Source organism: Gavialis gangeticus, unplaced genomic scaffold, assembly GCF_001723915.1.
Source record: "Gavialis gangeticus isolate Ggan-Ray unplaced genomic scaffold, GavGan_comp1, whole genome shotgun sequence".
Classification (NCBI taxonomy): Eukaryota; Metazoa; Chordata; order Crocodylia; family Gavialidae; genus Gavialis; species Gavialis gangeticus.
In genome coordinates, this window is record NW_017729029.1 from 14,204,520 (window position 1) to 14,213,657 (window position 9,138).

At 45.7% G+C, this 9,138-nt stretch overlaps 1 long non-coding RNA gene across 1 annotated transcript; it reads right to left on the reverse strand.

The window, feature by feature from the left end:
* Positions 1 to 3,569: 3,569 nt before the first annotated feature.
* Positions 3,570 to 7,251, reverse strand: LOC109300591. Its single transcript, XR_002098271.1, has 3 exons — positions 6,815 to 7,251; positions 6,592 to 6,597; positions 3,570 to 3,581 (listed from the first exon to the last, which is right to left on the reverse strand). It is a non-coding gene; the product is annotated as an uncharacterized LOC109300591 (long non-coding RNA).
* Positions 7,252 to 9,138: the final 1,887 nt, after the last annotated feature.

Here is a 9,138-nt window from a genome sequence, read left to right on the forward strand (position 1 = left end):
ATCCTTTGAAGGGAGGCTGCAAAGAGGATGGAGCTGGACTGTTCTCCACGGGGGCAGATGACAGGACAAGGAGCAATGGGCTCAAGCTGCAGCAAGGGAAGTTGAGGTTAGATATTAGGAAAAACTCCCTAGGAGGGTAGTAAAGCACTGGAACAGGTCACCTAGAGAGGTGGGAGTCTCCATCCTTGGAGGTTGTTAAGACCCAGGTAGACAAAGCCTTGCCCGGGATACTGCAGTTGGGGCTGGTCCTGCTTGGAGCAGAGGCTGAAATAGATGCGACCTCCTGAGGTCCCTTCCAACCCTCCTTGTTTATGGTTCACTCATTTCTCACAAAAAGTTGCATCTTTTGAAAAGAACCAAAACCAGAAGAAGCCACTTACAAGAACAAGCCCCCGCCCCCCAAATTCAAACTGGAACAGAACTACGATGATGTTCTGCATTGTTTCTGTTTCCCCACCTTTGTCCTCCTCCCCTTCCCAATCAAAGTGAATTGAGAACGTTTTCATTTCATACAAATTGCCAGTCAAGAAGCTTCAAAAGACAAAGACTCTTTTCATGAAAATTTTTGCAACAAGTCAAAAATGCCCTTCTATTTAAAAACAAAATAAAAAAAACCCTCCAGCCAGCTCCGCCTTTATTACACCCAATGCAATATTAGACCAAACCAGCAGTAAGAGCCAGGAAAGCTGTCTGGAGCAAAGCTTAGAGGTCTCCCAGTCTCCTCAGATCCCGAGCAGACTGAAACCCAGGTCAGGTCTGCCACCAAAGGAAAAACTTCCACTGATAAATGAGAAGATAAAGTCCACAACAGACTTGCACTAATAAAAACACTAAAATTAACGGAACAGATGACAATCTTCTGTACCACTTCAAGAAAGTTGTGAGATAGCGTAACTATTGTTGGGAGAGACGCTAAACAAACTTTTGAGCATAAAAAAAAAGAAAAAAAAAACAAAGAGACTTTCCTCCAGTCTGGGGGGAACAGACCCAGTCAAGCCCTCCAACATGCCTCCCAAGGAGGGGTTGATAAGGGATGGATCACTTTAAACATGCCCTATCCTTCCAGTGTCTCCTACTTACCACAGTTCAAGACAGGACAGCCACTATATGGACCTTTGGTCCAACTCAGTATGGAGTTTCTATTCAGAAGCGAAACAATTATTTTGTTCAACCCCATTATGCAGATGAAAACGATCACTCTGAGAGAAGAGGGCAGTTACATTCCCTAGGCCACCCCCAACACACCGCTGCTTGTAAAATCTTGTCCTTTTTTAATTTGTGAATAGATGCATGCACATGACTTCCCTCTACCAAGTCAGATCCAAAACCCTCCACTGCATCAGACACCCTTTACAAGATCTTTCCTTCGGTTCACATGTAAGGAGCCCTGCTTTTTTGCAATGATAAATTTACCATCACTGCTTCTCCAGTCACAGTATCAGAGTAACACCTGAGAGTCCCAGACATGGCAACAGACTTGTTACAGTATAAATATATATTTAAAGTTGCATAATTGTTTTTCCAAAATAGCTGCCGCTGCTTCAGAATCTCAATTGAGTTGTTAGATTTGTTGTCCTCGCCAACAGGGATTGCCATCATTACGCCGTTTTGGAGCCAAGGCCCCATTGAATGCCAATCAGCATTTCAATTACAAAGAAATCACTCTATTGCCCCTCTATATTAGATGAACATAACTGTAATTTCCTGTGTCACGCTTATTTTAAAGATGCGTATAAAAACACGTTTCTTTAGTGACCAACCTGAGTCACTGTTGGGGAATCATCGTCATCCTGTGATTTAATGTAGTAATTCCCTATATTTTGCTATACACTAGCACATCCTGCGCAAAGGCAATAAGAATTTATTATAAGCAAAGGCCTCCACTGGGAGAGATGCCCAAACTAGCCAGCAACTAGTCAGAACAGAGATGAAATATGAGAGAGAGAAAAGAAACAGGTAACATAAGGAAGCAAGAGAATGAAGCAAGTCCTGCAGACATTATTGCAATTTCAAATCGATGGCCCTTGTGACACTTTGAAGGAACACAGCACAAGAGAGACGGGAATACGTGGATGTATAATGCATAGTTGTTTCCTGAACAAACAGGTTTTAAAAGCTATGAGAAACAGATCTGGACAATACGCGATCCAGCGACCAGGACAGAGATACTGAGATCCTTATGTCAAGCAACTAAGTTGTGATTTCAACCTCCTCCGTTCTGGAAGTTGGAGCCAGTTATTACAGACAGACCATAATTACTTAGGACAAGGCAAACCAGGAAACGATGCAAGGTGAACTACAACCACTTAATAGACATCAATTGTTAAAGAAGTTTCCGTTGGAAAAAATACAGGCTTAGCCAAGGTTAACCAAGTAATCGAGACAAAATCATAGTTAAAAGTAGTAATAGTATGGCAATAGATATTTAAAGTGTAGTTCAGAAATATTAACAACCTTTCTCTTGAACCGAAAGAGTCAAGTACTCCGTGCCTGGACTTGACAGATGAAGCGTAACCTAGGCTTGGGAAATAACTATTCGTGCATCGTGGCAAAAAAAAGTGTGGTGCGGTATCATCGTAAAGAATGGACGGTGAACATCGAGGCCTCCCCACTGTCAGGCTTGCTGTTCATGTGCAGAAGCTGCTCAAAATAAATCTTTGCAGAGAAGTAGAGGCTAATTTATAAAACTTCTACTGAAGTTTCTGGGCACCTGGCTTCCTTCCCAAAGGCAAAAAAGAGACATCTTTCAAAACAGCCCACAGCTCCTCATTAAAGAGGGCAGCCAGGGATGCATATACATTACTAATGAAGAATTGCACAGGCGAGATATTTCTGCTCAACACCTTCGTACGCAGACATGCATAATGTACACTGAATGCTAGGTAAGGCAGGATTCCTTCTACTTCTACTGTACCGACACTACAGTGCTAGGTCTAAATGTTTCTTCTTGCCCCAGCGCTCCAGGCTGGTATCTCTACACTTCACACACACCCACAAAACCACGCACGCAAAGCCCGGAGAAGGCAGGGAAGCAGCATGATCCACACATTACAGGCCTGGAAGCGGCACAGAGATTAAACAACTTGTCCTCCGTAACATGGAGGGCTGGAGAATTTAAGCTTGGCCACTTTAATTTAAAACGTGGCTAGTTTTTTCGTACAAACATAACCATTTTGGGTGCAGTTTGTATTTGTTTAAGCCCACGTTACGCAGCTGTAACCCCTAGTGCCGATGCACTAGTTCAGACCAGCATGAAGCACCTTCCCATTATGGCACCAGTTTAAAGTACCTTCAGTCCAGTAAACCTGTCCATACAGAAGAGTGGGGAGGCAGCTCTACAACCATATCCCGAAAGTGACACAACTTGTGTTTATACAAGCTTTCAAGGACAAGGTCAGCTTCCCTTTCCATCAGAGACACCAGCTTTTTGGCACAGCCTGGCTTGGGAAACAAACTATTCAACTTTAGGTTTCTTACTTGCAATATAAGAACTAAATTCTTGATGTTCAGACAGTAGCTTGGATAGGATCCAGACCTCTTGGTTTCCATTTCCAATTTTAAAAGATGTTTACAAGAAGTTTCTTCCGTACGAGTTTGGCTGCCGTCATAAAAACCCCATGACCCACAAGTCAACTTCCCTGAGCACAGAAGAGCATCAAAAGCTACTGGATGCTGCACTACACAAATTACTAGACTTCAGGTATCACTACTGATTATCATTTAACTCCATTTTGTCCTGCTGTGGCAACATCAGATTAAGCGCAACATCTAGACCTCCAATGATTTTCATAGAAGTAAGGACCGCTTGCAAAGACCTGGGCAGAGAGCAAAGCACGATGCACGCTGTGCTGTTAGCATGGCTCAGAGTCAGCACACACCTTCAGACTTCTGGAAATGGTCAGTGAATCCATCTGCAGGTAAAATGGGGATTGCAGTCCATCTGAAGAGGACACATTGCAAGTACAAGCTGATTGAAAACAAGCCAGCAGTCACTGCTGCTAAGCAGAGATTCCCCTCTTCTATACACACTATTGTATTTGTCGCAGTAAAGAGCCAAGGTGGAAAGCCCCAACCAAGAAAATGACTTGCCTCATCAGGATGCATTAAAGGAACAAGTATTGAGGAATGGCAGCATGGAAGCTCTACAGCTTCTGATTAAAAGGGCTCTGCTTGCTGACCTTTATAAGTTTTTTTTTTGTTTTTTAAAGAAAAGGTGATGACAGCAGTAGACTGCATTTGACTTCAGAAGGCCTTTCACTGCCACGAGGAATCCCAGGACCCCACAAGCCTGGCCTATCTCTGCTATTTAAATAGTTGACAAGAGCAACAAAGAACAGAGTGCAAGTCTCAGAAACACACACAAGTAGGGAAAGACTCTGTCCTGCCTCCGCTTGCTTCGAGAACTGCGGTCTAATGAACTGACAACAGTAGTGTGCGCAAGCCAGCAGTTCGCAATGGCTTCTTGCAACAGTCTAAGATTGTTCCTACCTTCTAATGCCTGACCTATTAGGAACATCAGAAACATATGACCATTTTTGTAAGCTTAAAACAACGGAAGGCAAGTAGGAAACTCCCCCGTACAAGTTACCTAAACTGCAGGCTTGCCATTTGGAACCCATTCTGTGGTTATTTATCAGGAAGTCAGACACCTACAATGTAAACAGATAGCTGTTACCGTACGCACATCAATCGCTTCAGCAGCAATTTGCTGGACCAGTATTTCAAGCTACAAGTCACCCAGAGGAGATGGGCTGCTTTTTACTGGCAGAGCAGGATAACTCAAAGCCACGCACAGCTGGAGGCCCAACCTCTTTGCAAGCACCAGGACACAGTGCACTGGGACTGCAGGAATCAGGACTTGTGGTAGGGGTGATTTCTTTTCTCAGACCAACTAAATTTTTGCAAACAAAAAAAAAAATTCTTTATTTGCAAGGGGTATTTTGAACTCGCTGACAAGAGGCGCACGTAGTCTTGCTGCAACTACATGGGACAGCCATTCTGTTTAGTGGCAGGGCCACTACACTGCTAGTTGCAACAAATATCTCACTAAGTTATTAATAGTGTTAGCAAAAGATTGGTGTCTCCTGTGCAGCAGCAGCAGGCTGAGGACATGTCAGCAAGCCTCCCTTTGCAGTATAAATACATCCCCACAGCTATCAATTCAATAAACCAAAGGAGGAAGCATCTTGAGAGGAGCTAAAGATTTGCAAATCTGTCCACGCTGCCAAAAAGGTCATGATTAGCAAACTTATTTGGTCACTTCACTTGTTGACACTAGAAAAAAAATTGAGCATGCACGCTTTAAAGATAGTGGGGAACACATTTGCCCCGGTATCTGTGCAGCACATTGAGAGCTCAGGGATACCCTGCTTTGATTTATAGCAAGGAAGATTAAAAAGCCAAATCCAAGATGAGGGGCTGCAAAGTAAGGATTTCTCTGGCCAACGCAGTCACTGTGTATTAAAGCACGCTCAAATTTAAGCAAGCTATTTCACAGATCTTATAAAATCTCTCCCTCCATTTCTGCTTCCTTGTTCTGAACAGGCTGGGCTATCAGGCACATTCAGGCCTGGACTAAACAATGGATTTCGAGGTGTCAGGCACCCCTCAAATTTGTGGGCATTCAACTGGAAACCCGTCCTTCTAGAAAGAGGGGCCAGATCCTAAAAGGTTCTGGGTGAAACTTCTGTGCACAAAGAAACCCAGGATCCTAAAAGCTGCTCAGCTTCCCCCAGGCATTTAAATGGCTCCCGCACCGCCCCTTTTGACCTTAAGATCCCTGCACAGGCCTGAAAAGGCCATTACAGCACATCTGTGCAAGCCCCTCCATTTTGAGAAGGCTTAGTGAGCAGAGGTGCTGAGTATACTGGGCATGCTTCAGGATGAAGCCCCCTCGAAACACAGCGGTGCCTGCCATTGAAACAAAGCTGGAAGGGTTGGTACCCCCCTGCTGCTCCCTACATTATAGCTTTGCAGCAAAAGCACATCCCCAGCCTGTGGGCGAGCCAAGCTAAATCCCTTGCTTGGACCTGGAGGGTTTTCGAGCCCAAGCACTCCAGAAGAGCACCCGACAGGCCAGTCTGCATGCAAGCCACTCCGAACTCCTGGGGAAGTTGAGCTACTGTGTTGAGGACATGCCTGGACATTATATCCTGGAGGGAGCTGCCCCAGGGAGTCCTCACCCCCTACTCTGCTCCCACAAAGATCACAAGCACTCTTCTCCCCGCTTGGGACTTTGGCAGCAGTATCCAAGACTGCGATTCTCAACCAAGGTGCCAGGGCATCTCAAGATCCTTTTAGAGGGCCTCATCATATTAGGGGTGTTACAGTGTGCGGACGCCTATGCACCATTTGCAAATATTAGTGGTGTTAGCAGTGCACCCTCCACAAGATGCACTGGATTTCTATCATCTCTGGGTTTGTCAGAAGTTTGACCCAGTGCGGGTCTTGCCAAGTTTGTTGCAACAGAAATGTAGTTCTGTTATTTTTCTATATAGTCAAGAAATGAAAGCAAGCTAAAAGCTGGCATTTTGAGGTGTGCCTCAAGTCAACAAGTTTGAGAGCCGCTGCTCTAAGTCCTTGTACCAGAACCTGCCTCTCCCCTTCCTCTGGCAGCTCTTCAGCCAAAGAACAGGGCATCAGATTCAAAGGGGAAAGCTGCAGAGAACTGGTCTTACTTCTGCTGCTGCCCGATGCAACAGCACTTCCGCTGGGTCATTTGCAAAGGACAAAAAATGTGTTTTACTCAACTTTATTGACACGTCCACAACGCAGCCATTTACATTTCAGCATCAAGAAAGATTTCACTTCCTACAAACCGTCTCCACCACGTGGATTCCTCGGAGAGAATCCACCTTCTAGGTTTCTGAAATAAATACCCCCGGTAAAACGATGCTTCCTAAGGTCTCCCACAAGACCTTGGCCACTCTGCGCACTTGCAACCGTTTTCGTGCCCTTCCAAGTACTGACAAAAGTGACATTGTCAGCGATGAAGGTCCTGCGGTTTACAGATGGATACCGTGCAATTTTTCTCCTTCTAAACTAATCAAAATTGCATCGTGATCCACCCGACAACAGCAAAACAAAGCATAACCACCTGGGCAGCTTTAAGAGAGACCTGACGACAAGTCCTCCTTTCCTCCACAGGCCGGGACAAGTGCAATACTCTAAACATAGCTACAAGTAATGCAACAAATCCCCACCCATGGAGAAACCAGTGCAAAAGCCTTCAGTCGTCTTCAGGTTTTTTGTTTGGGGTTTATTTTTGGGTTTTTTTGTTGTTTTTTTTTGGGGGGGGGGGGGGGGTACGCTCAGGGACTCATCATCCACAACTGATTCACCACCACCACAGTCAGTTTTGCATGGATTTGCACAGCACTGGATATAAGCTGGGATGCAAACCTGCAAAACTGACTGTAAGCAGCACTGCTTTCTTCCAAGACGCAGCCACCGGCCAATGATGCATTTTATCTGGCAGTACTGTAAGTGCCCACATTACAGTAGATCCAATACAAAAGCTACCTGCACTATGAGCACTTTGATACTGCTAGGACAAAAAAAGAAAAAAGAAAAAGAAAAATCAGCTCTCTGCCTTGAGCAAAGAGCCTTGGAAAGAGGGTTGGCCATGCCAGGGCCTAACTCCAGGCTGTTGCATGCACCTGCAAGACGAACATGATGCACCTCGTGCCAGAAGGAGCATTTAGGGCAGTAGATTCTAAGCTACTTCACTAACTGCACTAGATGCACCTTAACACAAGAAACATTTGCAAAGCAGCAAAACAAACTCAATTTTGGTTGCATCTGCACCAGATGACAAATCACTGATTGAATTGCCATGGTAATGCTAGAAGTGCTTATACTGCAGTAGATACCAAAACACTACCTGCACTGTAAGCACTTTTACACAACACAAGGCCCATCCACCAGAAAGCTGCTCTTTTACTTGAGGTCTTCTCCTTCCTACACATGGAACAGGCCGTGGACACTTCTCATTTCAAGACTAACGAACATACCTGCCAAAAAAAACAAAAACACAACAAAAAAAACAGATTAATATATGCATAAAATAGTCCCAAATTCAGCATTTCAGTTATTTATAAAAGTTATTCATGACTACAAGATTCAGCGCAACTGGTTTTGTTAGTCAGGTGCAGATTTGAGTTTAAGAAGTTCAGATCCATCAATTAAAATTTAAAAAAAGGCCAAGTTATTTGGCCAGAATTTACTGCCATTGAAAGGAACGAAGCTCTTCATTTTGGGGTAGGTTTTTTTTTTGTTTGTTTGTTTTTTTTTTAATTCAGAAGTGGTTAAAAGAGAAAAGCACCCCCCAAAAAGGTGTTTGTCTGCTCTCCCACACAGCGAGGAGTGCACCAGTGAAGACACCCAACACTCGGGGAAATGCCGGATCGAATCTGACCGTTTCCCTCCCACCACCAGCAATCGCTCCCTTTAATTCCCCCTGACCCCTGGGCTGGAGGAGCACCGGTTTTGCCCCCACCCCAGGATTGTGAAAAGTCCTGCCACGTGACCGCGTGCCTCACTCTATCATTGTTAGAGGGAACTTGGAGGAACACATCTGCAGCTAATTACAATAGATGAGCACTCCTCCGAAAAGTGGACCCTCTCCGAGACCCTCCATTGGGAACCCGGGCAAAAGCCATGTTGCCGATCCCGACCCCCCCGCCCCTCCAGCGTGCGCGAGAGGGGTTGATACCCCGTGGGTTTCCCCGCGGCCTTTCAGCGCCACTTCAATGCCTGTCTAAATATTTATGGGTCACTTTCCTCCATTATGCAGAGGGGAAAGCAGCCCCCTCCTCCCCCATTTCCAGGGGGGATGCGCAATCTCCGGCAAAACTGACCATCTGCTGCCGGGGGAGGAGGGAACAGGAGGGATTATTCAGCAGGACTCCCCCAATGTGGTCACCCCTAACTTACTTGACAGCCCAGAACAAAAGGCTGCTGGTGCTGAGGGGCATCAAGGGGGGGACCCCAGCCTACCTGCACCCCTGGAGCTGCTCCATGCTGCTGGGGGCACCGGTTCTGCCTCTGGTGCTGGGGGGGGATATAAAATTAAGGGGAATCAGGGGCATTTCCTCCCCCCGCTGCTGCTGCACCCCGCGCAGGGCGGCCGCCCCCCCG